Consider the following 16,104-nt stretch of genomic DNA (forward strand, 5'->3'; position numbering starts at 1 on the left):
TACAAGGAATTTGTCTTGGTGACAGAAGCTTCCAGTGCACAAACAATACAACAAGACAGAGATTGTAATAAAAAAAAAACTGAATACAAATAAAACGTGAATAGAAAATATAAGTACAGTACTGTGCAAAAGTCTTAAGACATAAGATGCTTCACAAAAACATTTGTCTTAAGATTTATATTTTCAGCTTTAGTGTGTCAATAGGAAATATACATTTTAGACTCCCAAACATTTCTTTTGCAAATAGAATAGAATAGCAGGGAGCCCTACAACAGATGGCATGGTCCCCACAGAGCCCCCCACTGAATACTGAGTCTGTCTGGGATTACAAGAAGAGACAGAAGCAATTGAGAGCCGAAATAGATAGAAGAACTGTGGCAAATACTTATGGCATTATTTTTGAATACTCTCACTATGCAACATTTTTCCCAAGTGCCTAAATATATTACACATACACATACACATACACATACACACACACATACACACACAGTTGTGCTCAAAAGTTTGAATTGGTAATATATGTACCATTTTTAAAGAGAACATGAGTGAGTAGGCAAAACACATTTCTTTTATTTCTTATGGGATTCATTTTCAACTGTAGGTTATAACAGAATGGCACAATCATAAAATAAAACATGGAAACAAAGAAAAAAATGAAATGACCCGTTCAAAAGTCTGCATACCCTTAGTTCTTAATACTGTGTATTGCCCCCTTTAGCATCAATGACAGCATGCACTCTTTTGTAATAGTTGTCTATGAGGCCCCAAATTCTTGCAGGTGGTATAGCTGCCCATTCGTCTTGGCAAAATGCCTCCACGTCATGCAAAGTCTTTGGTCGTCTTGCGTGAACCGCATGTTTGAGATCTCCCCAGAGTGGCTCGATGATATTAAGGTCAGGAGACTGTGATGGCCACTCCAGAACCTTCACCTTTTTCTGCTGTAACCACTGGAGGGTCAACTTGGCCTTGTGCTTAGGGTCATTGCCGTGCTGGAAAGTCCAAGAGCATCCCATGTGCAGCTTTTGTGCAGAAGAATGTAAATTGTCTGCCAGTATTTTCGGACCAGATGCTGCATTCATCTTGCCATCAATTTTCACAAGATTCCCCATGCCTTTAGAGCTCACACACCCCTAAAACATCAGTGAGCCACCACCATGCTTCATAATGGGGATGGTATTCTTTTCACTATAGGCCTTGTTGACCCCTCTCCAAACATAGCGCTTATGGTTGTGACCATAAAGCTCTATTTTGGTCTCGTCACTCCAAATTACAGTGTGCCAGAAGCTGTGAGGTGTGTCAAGGTGTTGTCAGGCATATTGTAACCAGGCTTTTTTGTGGCATTGGCACAGTAAAGGCTTCTTTCTGGCAACTCGACCATGCAGCTCATTTTTGTTCAAGTATCGTCATATTGTGCTCCTTGAAACAACCACACCTTCTTTTTCCAGAGCAGCCTGTATTTCTCCTGAGGTTACTTGTGGGTTTTTCTTTGTATCCTGACCAATTCTGGCAGTTGTGGCTGAAATCTTTCTTGGTCTACCTGACCTTGGCTTGGTATCAAGATTTCCACTTCTTAGTAAGTGATTGAACATTACTGACTGACATTTTCAAGGCTTTGGATATCTTTTTATATCCTTTTCCAGCTTTATAAAGTTCCATTACCTTGTTACGCAGGTCTTTTGACAGTTCTTTTCTGCTCCCCATGGCTTAGTATCTAGCCTGCTCAGTGCATCCACGTGAGAGCTAACAAACTCATTGACTATTTATACACAGACACTAATTGCAATTTAAAAAGCCATAGGTGTGGGAAATTAACCTTTAATTGCCATTTAAACCTATGTGTGTCACCTTGTGTGTCTGTAACAAGGCCAAACATTCAAGGGTATGTAAACTTTTGATCAGGGCCATTTGGGTGATTTCTGTTATCATTATGATTTAAAAAGGAGCCAAACAACTATGTGATGATAAATGGCTTCATATGATCACTATCCTTAAATAAAAGACAGTCATATTTTCAAAATAAGTGCCAAAATGTCACAATTTCTGCCAGGGTATGCAAACTTTTGAGCACAACTATGTGTATATATATATATATATATATATATATATATACATATACATATACATATACAAAAACAAATCTGTTATATACAGATGCAAGGGAATGCATGGCTGGAGAGGTTGTTGGATAAATATAAATAGACTAAGCTGTGTACTGCACATAATTATTGCACAATGGTGCAGTTTAACTGTTCATGAGATGGATAGCCTGAGGGAAAAGAGGAAGAAGAAAAAAAAAAAAAAAAAAAAAACCTGTTCCTGGGCCTGACGGTTCTGGTGCTCAGTGCTCTGTAGCGCTGTCCAGAAGGCAAGTGTTCAAAAAGGTAGTGGGCTGGGTGAGTGGGGTCCAGAGTGATTTTTCTAGCCCTTTTTCTCACTCTTGAAGTGTACAGTTCTTGAAGGGAGCTGATTCAGCGCTGGCCGTGTACCCTCACGGCCCGGCCATGCCCTCCTCGTCACAATGATGTCACAGTATCTGTGAGCTCATCCAGATTGGTGTCTGCAGCCTCAAATACACTCCAATCAGTGCAGTCAAAGCAGGCTTGAAGTTCCAGCTCTGCTTCACTGATCCATCTCTTTACAGTCTTTACTACAGGTTTTTAGTCTCTGCCTGTAGGCTGGAAGAATATGAACCAGACAGTGATCAGAGTCCCAAAGCTGCTCTAGGGACAGAGCGACATGCATCCATGAGAATGTTATATTCCACCAAATTTGGGAGTTTGCAGTGTGAACTGACTGCATTAAGAAAAAGAAAAAAAAAAAAAAAAAAGACAGGGTACCTTTGAAATAATACAAAGACAATAAACAGACTTTTGATTGTGTTATCTTTTAGTTTGATTCAAGAATGAATTACTTGTATTAATAAATTGGTCATAAAGACTTAAAAATTCATGATTAACTGGTTCAAATATGTTTTACGAATTTCTCGTTAAATCGGTCAAGAGCAGATAAATTGTATGTTTATATTATGTACAATATAATTTGTTATTTATAGAAAAAAAAAAATACAAAAAACATTTTCCTTATCATTTTGTTTACGTACTTACAACCAGCAGGGGTAGGCTTCCCTGCTGCGGAAACAAAATTCTGTAGGAAACGCTGTTGATGCCATAAAAACACGCTTACCATAAGCAAATCTCACAGTTCTGACTCACAAGTCGAATATAAATGCACCAACAACTCCCCACCGCAACAGAGATCTGAAGAATCTGATTTAAATAAACATCACTGACTGAAAACCTAGTAACCTAATGTACGCAAGGTGGTGTCAGGTTTATTTTTTAGCATTCTAAACTCAGCAGGGCATGACAAAATACAAAATTTAGGCGAATTTCTGCAATTCTCAGAGAACGGAGAATATGACTGCAGTCAAGGTGATTTCAAAGAAGAATTTTATTAAAGCTAAATCCAGATTTATTTATTTTTACATGCAGGGAAAGTAAACTGTCTTGAAGAAAATACTGTTGAAGTGTTAGGTAGTTGTCTGTTTGTTATGTCTTATAGGTGCAAGGGAAAAGTCAAACATAAAGGGTTTTACAAACTGTAGCAAGAGACCGAGAAGAAATGAAGGTTTGCACCAGATCCCCTCCTGTTCTTTTCATTAAAACAATTCATTTCTGATTTGAGATATTAAACAGAAAGAGATCCCAAATTGAATTAGAATCTTTCAACAACAACTCTGTGAATTCACGGTGCAAATCTGTATTTTCCCTCCCACATTTATTTTTCCATTGATAGTTTTAACATGAAAGTACTCAACACCACAACATTAAGGAACAGTTCAACTAAAAATTTACGACATGAAATAAACAGAAATTATATATATATATAAAGTATTTCTTTAGAGACACTTTTAGGGTCGTAGTATAGTTCATTAGGATCCCTAATCGTTATCTTTCCCTTTATAGTGCGGCATGCACCCTCAGCAGGGTCAGAGAACTACAGTCCTCATATGGCAAGCGGGTAACGGAGAGCGGTCCTTTCCCTGAAGGGACTGACTGTGGTGATTAATGACTCCGATACATTTCCATCAATAGCTCAGTGTACATGTGAGCAGTCAGCCTGGATGTCCGCAGCGCCTGGAACACTTCCAGGAGCCAATCAGAATCCTCGGTTTTGCCTAAGCCCCGGTCAGCTCAAAACTGACCTTCTCCGCTTCACACTGTACTCCTCCCCACCCCACTCTGACATAGCTGAGCCTTCTATTAATGGCAACTGCAGGGCATAAGGGAAAGAAGATAGAAGCTGGATAAAGAAGTCATATTCATGACTGGAAAACCAAGCTAGCCCTGGCAACAGGATAAGTCTCGGATACAGTCCAGATTTTGGGCAGTTTAAATGAGCAAGGACAGTAAATGATATAAAGGACAAGATTTCAACCCCTTATTTGAAAGCATCAATTAGCACATTTACATGCACATGCTTTATACACAAATTATGCTTAATAAGCAACACCATAAACAGCTTTCCCTTATTGGTGTAAGGTCATAAACGGACAAATTTAATTAAACATTTAAATGTAAAAAAAAATTGTCAGCACATAGATGTTTGTCCATTACCTAGATTTTGCATTGCACATTAACACCTTTGCTGGCATGTTTATAGGCTTATCCAATGTGTGGAATTGCATGCCTGTTCATGTTTTGTGTAAAAAGTTGAAAATAATCTGATGATTTCAAATCAATTTTTTGCACGTTTCAATGTCTTTATTGTGAAATTAAAAAAAATAAAAAATAAAAATTGTATATATATATATATATATATATATATATATATATATATATATATATTTTATCAAAATAAAGCCTGGGAGAAGAATCTTCAAGGAGAGATAGGAAATAGGGCAACACGATGTGGGCCAAAATTAAACATGTGGATCTCCCACACTAGCATGAAAGCTAGAAGCGTCTGGAGAAGATGGACTAACTGCTGGGCTGCAGTTCCAATAACAGAGATATCTGAACAGGAAGTAAGATACTTTGGTAAGAAAGCATTCACTATGGACACTTAAGGTGCGGTCAACTTTTACCTTTGCATGACAAAATTCACGAAGAAGGCATGGGCGGATGTGAAGCGAGTGTGAAACCCGCAAATCTACTTGTCAAGCAGCATATTCTTTTATGCTGCACTTTATAATCTGGGAGGGTGAAGTTATGAAGAAACTCAACACCAAAATGATTTAATTGTCCATTGCGAATATGCCTATTTAAGGATGTACCAATATGAATTTTTTTTGGCCGATACCGATTTTGACAAACAACTATTGGCCGATTCCGATATTTGCCACTTGCTCACTTATTTTAACTTTGTCATTAGATCACTGTTTTGCTTTGGACTCGTGCTTTAAATTAGCAAAGTTCAAATACACATGCAAAAAGGTATACTAGTTAGTTTGTTTATGATTCATCAAATAATTTTCATTGAACATTGATTGAATCTGTTTAACATTCAGCAGGCCAACATTATAAGAGAGGCACAATGAAAGATAAAAAACAAAATACAAATGACAACATGACAACCTTCAGAGGTTATATTTGCAATCAAATATTTCTTATTAACAATAGAACTCATATTTGACTTATTATGATAGAACATTACACATTTATTTTATAAACTTATTAACAATTCATTCCAGTCCAGTTGCTTTACTTATCAAGTAGAACCCGACCGATATGGGATTTTTGAGACCGATATCGATACCGATTTTAGAGAGGGAAAATTCACTGATTACCAATATGGTGGCCGATATAGTTAATTTTTGAGCTGGAATGAAAACAGACCTTTTCTATGTGGATTGTGCACCGATTTTGCACCGATATGACTATGCAAAGGTACTCAGAAGGCTGTTTTCTTAAATATGTTTTATCAAAGAACATTGGACATTATTATTATTATTATACATTTTCAACAAATTCTAGAGATGAACACTGAGAAAATAAAGAAAATAAAAATACAATAAATAGATAAATAAAAATCAGTACTGTTTGGTATCAGTTAAATGCTGACCATTTAAATAAAGAATAAATTCAAATAAAATAAATAGCTAAATAAACATCAGGGGCCGGTTGCACCAGCTATGCATATGTTACAACTTAGCGTAGTTGTGGCGTAAATGGGCACCAAGTCAAAATTTACACTCTACTAAATATTTGACCGTTGCACCATCAAATTTACACTACCATTCAAAAGTTTGGGGTCACTTGCCTGAAATATTTCTCATGATCTTAACCTTTTGATCTGAAGGTGCATGCTTAAATGTTTGAAATTAGTTTTGTAGACAAAAATATAATTGTGCCAACATATTAATTTATTTAATTACAAAACTAAAATTTTATTTAAAAAAAAAAAGTTTTTGAAATTGATGACTTGGACCGAATAATTAAGAAAAGCAGCCACTAAGTGTCCAACATAGATGGGAACTCCTTCAATACTGTTTAAAAAGCATCCCAGGGTGATACCTCAAGAAGTTGGTTGAGAAAATGCAAAGAGTACATGTCAGCAAAATCTAGGCAAAGGGTGAATACTTTGAAGATGCTAAAATATAAAACAGTTTTGATTTATTTTGATTTATAATTCCCATATTTCCATTTCTATTTTTCCAAAGTTGTGATGACTTTACTATTATTCTAAAACGTGAAAAAAAAAAAAAAAAGAATGAGTAAGTGACCCTAAACTTTTGAACGGTAGTGTAGGTAGAACATAACCCTACGTATAAAGCATCCTACAGCATCCGACCAGGAGTAACTGATGGAATAAAAAAGCAGACTCACTTAATGACATCATGTTTTGGTTGACAGGCATCAGTCCTTTCGACATATATGATGATGTTGGCATTTACACTCATTCACGAGAGAGGAAAAAAAATAAAAAAAAAATTAAAAAAACGATTATTTACTTTTAATTGGCTCTTCAGCATGAAACCGTTCTAACGGTTCTGTTTTTAGGGTGCGTCACCCGGTGTCAAGTTTCAACACATTCATAATATACAGTTGTGCTCAAAAGTTTGCATACCCTGGCAGAAATTGTGACATTTTGGCACTGATTTTGAAAATATGAATGATCATGCAAAAAAAAAAAAAAAAAAAAAAAACTGTCTTTTATTTAAGGGTACCGATCATATGAAGCCATTTATTATCACATAGTTGTTTGGCTCATTTTTAATTCATAATGATAACAGAAATCACCCACATGGCCCTGATCAAAGTTTACATACCCTTGAATGTTTGGCCTTGTTACAGACACACAAGGTGACACACACAGGTTTAAATGGCAATTAAAGGTTAATTTCCCACACCTGTGGCTTTTTAAATTGCAATTAGTGCCTGTGTATAAATAGTCAATGAGTCTGTTAGCTCTCACTTGGATGCACTGAGCAGGCTAGATACTGAGCCATGGGGAGCAGAAAAGAACGGTCAAAAGACCTGCGTAACAAGGTAATGGAACTTTATAAAGCTGGAAAAGGATATAAAAAGATATCCAAAGCCTTGAAAATGCCAGTCAGTACTATTCAATCACTTATTAAGAAGAGGAAAATTCGGGGATCTCTTGATACCAAGCCAAGGTCAGGTAGACCAAGAAAGATTTCAGCCACAACTGCCAGAAGAATTGTTCGGGATACAAAGAAAAACCCACAGGTAACTTCAGGAGAAATACATGCTGCTCTGGAAAAAGACGGTGTGGTTGTTTCAAGGAGCAAAATACGACGATACTTGAACAAAAATTTGCTGCATGGTCGAGCTGCCAGAAAGAAGCCTTTACTGCGCCAATGCCACAAAAAAGTCCGGTTACAATATGCCCGACAACACCTTGACACGCCTCACAGCTTCTGGCACACTGTAATTTGGAGTGACGAGAACAAAATAGAGCTTTATGGTCACAACCATAAGCGCTATGTTTGGAAAGGGGTCAATAAGGCCTATAGTGAAAAGAATACCATCCCCACTGTGAAGCATGGTGGTGGCTCACTGATGTTTTGGGGGTGTGTGAGCTCTAAAGGCACGGGGAATCTTGTGAAAATTGATGGCAAGATGAATGCAGCATGTTATCAGAAAATACTGGCAGACAATTTGCATTCTTCTGCACGAAAGCTGCACATGGGACGCTCTTGGACTTTCCAGCACGATAGTGACCCTAAGCACAAGGCCAAGTTGACCCTCCAGTGGTTACAGCAGAAAAAGGTGAAGGTTCTGGAGTGGCCATCACAGTCTCCTGACCTTAATATCATTGAGCCACTCTGGGGAGATCTCAAACGTGCGGTTCATGCAAGACGACCAAAGACTTTGCATGACGTGGAGGCATTTTGCCAAGACAAATGGGCAGCTATACCACTTGCAAGAATTTGGGGCCTCATAAACAACTATTACAAAAGACTGCATGCTGTCATTGATGCTAAACGGGGCAATACACAGTATTAAGAACTAAGGGTATGCAGACTTTTGAACAGGGGTCATTTATTTTTATTTTTTTCTTTGTTGCCATGTTTTGTTTTATGATTGTGCCATTCTGTTATAACCTACAGTTGAAAATGAATCCCATAAGAAATAAAAGAAATGTGTTTTGCCTGCTCACTCATGTTTTCTTTAAAAAAAATGGTACACTATATTGCCAAAAGTATTCGCTCACCCATCCAAATAATTGAATTCAGGTGTTCCAATCACTTCCATGGCCACAGGTGTATAAAATGAAGCACCTAGGCATGCAGACTGCTTCTACAAACATTTGTGAAAGAATGGACAACTCTCAGGAGCTCAGTGAATTCCAGCGTGGTACTTTGATAGGATGCCACCTGTGCAACAAGTCCAGTCGTGAAACTTCCTCGCTACTAAATATTCCAGTCAACTGTCAGTGGTATTATAACACAGTGGAAGCGATTGGGAATGACAGCAACTCAGCCACGAAGTGGTAGGCCACGTAAAATGACAGAGCAGGGTCAGCGGATGCTGAGGCACATAGTGCGCAGAGGTCGCCAACTTTCTGCAGAGTCAATCGCTACAGACCTCCAAGGTTCATGTGGCCTTCAGATTAGCTCAAGAACAGTGCGTAGAGAGCTTCATGGAATGGGTTTCCATTACCGAGCAGCTGCATCCAAGCCATACATCACCAAGTGCAATGCAAAGCGTCAGATGCAGTGGTGTAAAGCACGCCGCCACTGGACTCTAGAGCAGTGGAGACGCATTCTCTGGAGTGACGAATCACGCTTCTCCATCTGGCAATCTGATGGACGAGTCTGGGTTTGGCGGTTGCCAGGAGAACGGTACTTGTCTGACTGCATTGTGCCAACTGTGAAGTCTGGTGGAGGGGGGATTATGGTGTGGGGTTGTTTTTCAGGAGCTGGGCTTGGCCCCTTAGTTCCAGTGAAAGGAACTCTGAATGCTTCAGCATACCAAGAGATTTTGGACAATTCCATGCACCCAACTTTGTGGGAACAGTTTTGGGATGGCCCCTTCCTGTTCCAACATGACTGCGCACCAGTGCACAAAGCAAGGTCCATAAAGACATGGATGAGCGAGTTTGGTGTGGAAGAACTTGACTGGCCTGCACAGAGTCCTGACCTCAACCCGATAGAGCACCTTTGGGATGAATTAGAGTGAAGACTGCGAGCCAGGCCTTCTCGTCCAACATCAGTGTCTGACCTCACAAATGCGCTTCTGGAAGAATGGTCAAAAATTCCCATAAACACGCTCCTAAACCTTGTGGAAAGCCTTCCCAGAAGAGTTGATGCTGTTATAGCTGCAAAGGGTGGGCTGACGATTAAGAATGGGATGTCACTTAAGTTCATATGCATTTAAAGGCAGATGAGCGAATACTTTTGGCAATATAGTGTACATATATTACCAATTATCCAAGGGTATGCAAACTTTTGAGCACAACTGTGTGTGATATATATATATATATATATAGGATATTAAAATGAATAAAATGTCTATTTTTCCAGCCTGTTGTATTAGTATTTATCACCCCTCATTTATTTTAGATATTTACATATTATTATTTACACAGGGCAAATATACTATTTATTACATCAACTTTTATTATGTATCGTATTTTAATGTCTGGAAAACCAGACTTTTAAATATAACATTTTATAAATGCAATGACTGGAATTGTTCGGTTGAAGGGGGAACCAAACTGTGAATCCTGAACAAAACAGTTTGGTGAATACGTTTACACGCTGACAAGGTATGAAAGTAGCTAAGTTGTTAGCTAGTTAGCTGTAAGCTAGTTGCTACGGAGAGTAAAACATGGACTTTATTTACTTTCCAGCGTTGTGTCTCACCAACTAGGTAACAGCGAAGCGTGAAAACAACACTCACCACACAAAATACACCACCGCACCATTGTCTGCTGAGCTGCAAAAAGATGCTCTGATGTTTACCTTTCAATCTGCTACATTACTTACAGCACTGACAAACTAAAGCTGGTTAACAGCAAACAGATGTGATAAACATGAGTGACATTGTTGTCAAGGAAAGGGTTAACGTTATATTAGTTATATAAAATGATGGGGTCATTTTTTATTAACTTTCCAGTATGTATTTAACAAACTAGTTAGCAATTTAACGAGACCGTTTAACTCCGCCCTGTCTGCAGAGCCACCATCAGCTCAGAGTCAGCTCTGTAAACAGTGGAGTCGGAGCGCGCTCTGCTGGACAAACTATGTAATGACACCAATTCTAAAGCATTGTTTTCTGCATTATATGTTCTGAAATAAAGTTTTCATATCAGTGCATATCGGTAAAATATACGCCAATACCGATATATCGGTGAAAGGCTAATATCGGCCGATAATATCGGTCAGGCACTAATATCAAGTATAAAGTTTGCTACTTCAGAAAAAGAAGCTTGTCTGCTTTTTCACAATGCAGTCTGTTTTTTTACTGTCCAAGACATTTGATGCAGCACTGAACAATTGTTTGCTGTCGGTGCTCATGCATGGTGCACACAAGAACATCAAATAATTTCCAATTAACATGGACTGGATCTGTTTAACACACAACAGGCCAACATTATAAGAGTGGCACAATGAAAGATAAAAATCATGCAAATATGACAACATGACAAACTTTAAAGAGGTTATTTTTGCAATGAAATTTTTTTACTTAGCAATAGAACACATTTTTAACCTATTATGATAGAACTTTACACATTTATTTTATAAACTCATGAACAATTAATTCAGTCCATTTGCTTTATATCAAGTATTAGGAGTTTGCTACTTCAGAAAAAGGGGCAAGTTTTTCTTTATAAATAGAAGCTTTTCTGCTTTTTCACTCTACAGTCTGTTTCTTTTATTGTCCAAGACATTTGATGCTGCACTGAACAATCGTTTGCTGTCAGTGCTTGTGCATGGTGCGCACAAATACTTGCATGCTGTTTGTGCGAGAGCAGGAAAGCGACCTTGATTGACATGCCAGTATTCAAGAGGATTCCCGTTTTTTTCGACTGGGATTTCTACGAGGTATGCATTCATTTGTTGCATGGCGGGGGTAACCTTAAGTTCATGTGATATATTTTCCTCCAGAACTTCGCTGAACATGTCAATCAGATTGGGTGCCTGATCATTTTCCTTGCGCACCCTTTTGGCCAGCGGGTTGTTCTCTGGGTGGTGCACGGTGTATTTTTCGCCACTTCGCATCATTGTTTACATTGTTATTTTTATTTTTTTATTATTATTATTATTTGGAAATTATTTTGTATTTATTTTATATTGTTTTGAAATTGTTTTGGACTGTTTTGGTTTATGAACAGCACAAGTTTCTCGTGTAAACAATGACACACTCCCTGACTCCTCCACGTGACGTGCTTACCAACGAGCTTAGGTCATCCCTCTCATGAGCGCACGTCACAGAGATGTACGAAAGCGAACATTTGTAGTTAAAAGTATATAAGTATTGTTTTGTTTCTCAAAATAATCAATCGTTTGGGTTCAGAAGAACTTTATTTGTCGAATGGAGTCGTGTGGATTATTTTGATGCACCCTAAATATGCATTTTGGATGTCAAAAAATGGATTACATTCACTTGCATTGTTTAGAGGAGGCGGCCTGAAATGAAATCCTAAGTCTTAAATTCTGTTTTGATGAAGAAAGAAACTCAGATACATCTTGGATGGCCTGAGGGTGAGTAAATTATAAGCAAATGTTCATTTTTGGGTGAACTATTCTTTTAAGAACTTGAAACCATTCTTCCATAATTAACATATTACTTAGTGTTATTTGTTGTGGTTTTAAAATTGGTATTGAGAATCTTGTTGAGAATGCTGGTATTGTGATAATGTATAGCCTTTATTGTACATGGTAGATCTTGCTGCAATAACATGATGAAAAAATATATCTCATTCCATAGAAGTGTGAGCACCCCTGCTATAAAAAGTGGCGATGGAGGCTTTCTTTGACTACCATATGTAACAAAATAATCATCATATGACAATAGCCTCCTCCCCTACCCAGTGCATTTACATTTCAAGTTCAAGGAAATCCACTGATAAAAAGGCAAAAAAAAAAAAAAAAAAAAAACAACATGTCAATAAATGCATGATGTTTCCAATGTCAGTGAGTAATCATGTTAAATAATCGTGATCTCAATATTGACCAAAATAATCGTGATTATGATTTTTGCCATAATCGAGCAGCCCTACCCCAGACACCAGATAAACCTTAAATACATGACAAAAAAAAAAAAATAGATAAATCTGCTTTGTGAATGATAACCTAAAAGCTATGGGAACCAAATCACTACCCAAATTAATCAGAAACGGTGATTATGCTGAAATGACCACAAAAAAAAGGAAAATATTAAATGAGATACAGCAATAAAACCTTGTTCAAGTTTCAGAATATCATTGTTGAAGCCATACAACAGCCAGATGGCCCTTCTTCACACACACTAGACTTGGCAGCAGAGGGAGGGAGTGAAACTGTAAGAATTCTGTGAATGAGCTGCAAGGTCTCCAGGTGCTGAGCTGAAGAAGTGAAATGCTGAGACTGTCACTTTCAGCACAACGATCTGGACAGCCAGGGAGGGTGGAAGGGGTGGCAGAAATGAGGAAGAGGGGAGGGACTGCTGGATCGTGGGATAGAGAGCAGCTCCCAAGGGGAAGACAATGGCATTCGGCACATACAAAAAACAGCATTTCTGTTCAGTCCGGTTAAGAATGGGACCCTTTAAAACAGTTGTTCTAAACAGGTTTTGCTTCAGGACCCCAATTTTAAAATGGACATCAAGTAGTGACCCGCTATGTCAAGACAGAATGCCAAACCTGTATTTAATGTAGTCTGAGCCATATTTTCCTTTCCATACTTTACTTTGACCATCCAGAACAGTATGTTTTCTTTAGCCGATGTAGCTAAAATGCAACACTGTGCTAAAATTTGAATCTACAATGTGAAACATACATCGCGACCGGTGTCTTGTGTAGGATAACCTCATTGGCGTCCTAACTTAAAACTTATTTAAAAGCCCACAGTTACAGTCATATTACAATATTATGTATCATAGCACTATCTGAGAATAGTGCTACCTTTACCTTTTTGATGATGGAAAAGCTTTTGGAAGACCCAGATGATGTGCTGCACTTTGACAATAAACACTGATAAATAATTACAGACTCACAAAATATAATACAAATAAAGTTTTATTTCTGCAGCCTTAAAATTAAGTGTCTCGATTTAGTTTCTTCATTTCCATCTATCTAATGTTTAATTCACTGCAGCCGTTTGCGCGTCATTGGTTGCTCAGTAACAGACATGAGAGTTGATTATTGAACTGGATGGAGTGGTTTAGGATTTCCTAACTAGAGATATAATATGATTTTGTAAGATAACAATCCTAAAATCAAGTTAGGATTTGCTTCTGTAATATGAATTTGTGAAAAATCCTAACTAAACTAATCTGATCTTAACTTAAAATTTAAGATAGAAAGTTTTCTGTAATACACCCCCTGATCTGCAACTCATTCATTTCTGGACTTCATTTCGACAAATCAGAACGAATGAGCCGGTTCTTTGGGATCTACAGTGCAAAACACAGCATGACCAGCTTATCCAGATTCCCAAACCAATGACAATGAATAACTGGTATTTTTGAATCTACACCGCAAAACATACAGCGCCTCCTCCCGAAAAATATCAGCTGGTTCTTTTAAATAATAAAATTTACTTATCCACAAATTATTCATTTCGTCATGTCCGACTTAAAATGAACCAAGAATTCAGTACTAATTACCGGATGGTTGTTATGATGATATGTAGTTAAAGATATACAGTACAATAAGTTTAGTTGTCATAGTGGTAAATTTACTAAAATTAATGAATTAAATCTTTAATAAAACATAGCAAGAATCTGTTCTGTTAAAATGAGAAATTTTGTAACAGACTGCTGAGGGCAGTAAATCCAAAAATAATTGATTTTCTAATTTTGAAATATTTCTTCCTCAAAACTAACAAATAATCATTAACGGAATTGTTAAAAGGAATCGGAATTGTTCAATTCCTTTTGATTCCCATCCGTCTGAGATCCATAGCCTTTGATGTCAATAAAACATTTGGGAGCCGTTTTCCCTATTCAAAAGTTTATAAGCCCATTTATTTTTGTATCGGAACAATTAATGATTGTAGACTGTATAGCAGGGGTTGGTAACCTATGGCAGTGGGGTAATCACTGCCACACCAGCAATGGCGAGAGAGAAGCAGACTATTGTGACGAGGAGGGGGGCATGGCCGGGCCATGAGGGTGAACGGCAGAAACTGAGTCAATTAATCAGCGGGAGAGAGAGATAAAGGGGAGCCGGAGACGCCAGTTCAAGAGAGAGAGAGAGAGAGAGAGACACATGCGGCCGTGCTGTGTGTGTCTGTTTATGTTTGTTTTAAGTTCAGTTACGTCATTAAAGTTATGTTGACTGTCCTGCCGGTTCCAGCCTCCTCCTTGCCCATCTTGAACCCGTTTTATTTAAATAAATTCCGCACCTGCATTCCAATCTACATCTTAATGTAATCCATCCTCATGATCACGCTGAATGGGAGGCTAAACAAAAAGTAAAAAAGACTGCAGTACACCAAACAGATTTGCGCAGCACATGCAAGCCATTTGCGCATCACGAGCCGGCAGCGCTGCACTTTCACTTAATCACACGAGTAAATGTGCCCAATTTGCTTCAGTCAGGCTGTGCGGATGACAGCCTACATTCCATGTTTCATTTGTTTCTATTTGCTTTCAGAACAACACATGATGTAATAAGGAAAACACCACTATTAATCCTTCAGATTTCCGACCCAGCATACAGGTACACCGTTCTTAAACCATGATCACACTCAAAATTGCATTAAACAATTAAAAGAGAAAACATAAACCCACATCGTGGGGTTCAGAAATCCGAGTCAAGAATTCAAAAATTTAAAAAATAAATTAAACCTGGAAATAAAGTTTTAGGATTTTGCAAGTGCGATACACTGAAAAGACCTCATTGTTGATCGGCTTGTGATGCGCGAATGGCTTGCACGTGAAGCGCGAGTCTCATCACCCTTTAATAGTGTTTAGTCTCCCATTCAGCTGATGATCGAACACGATCATGAGGAAGGATTACATCAAGAGTGTAGATTGGAATGCAGGTGCGAAAAACTTCATATAAATAAAATAGACTGCTCATCTCTCGCTGTTGCTTGCGTACTAGTGATTACCATCTGCAAGATTTTGAAAAATGTATGACATTATAAAAGAAATATTTAAGATTCCACACTATTTCTTGAGCAGTAATCAAATAAGCAAATTTGTGACATTAACTGTGTTAACTCATTTTGTACAAAAGGACAGGTTTTCTTTCATTACAGCACTTTCACAAGATGCTCTGTAAAAATTCACATGCAGGATCATGATTATATCACAATCATCAGGTTTTGCAAACGTTTTTCACTCAAACTGTTATGCTGATAATATCATTTGTAATTAAAAATAAACGATTAAATTAGAAAATTGCCAAATTGGGTGGGGGGTTGGGTAGGCACAGCCATTGACCAGGAAAATAGAAAATGGCACTCCATGTCAAAAAGGT

At 37.9% G+C, this 16,104-nt stretch overlaps 1 protein-coding gene across 7 annotated transcripts in view; it reads right to left on the reverse strand.

Annotated features, from left to right (window-relative positions):
- LOC127438684 (dystroglycan 1-like) overlaps positions 1 to 16,104 on the reverse strand; it is a 75,637-nt gene that overhangs the window by 39,046 nt on the left and 20,487 nt on the right. The window lies entirely within an intron of this gene.

The sequence above is a fragment of the Myxocyprinus asiaticus genome, chromosome 50 (assembly GCF_019703515.2).
Source record: "Myxocyprinus asiaticus isolate MX2 ecotype Aquarium Trade chromosome 50, UBuf_Myxa_2, whole genome shotgun sequence".
Classification (NCBI taxonomy): Eukaryota; Metazoa; Chordata; class Actinopteri; order Cypriniformes; family Catostomidae; genus Myxocyprinus; species Myxocyprinus asiaticus.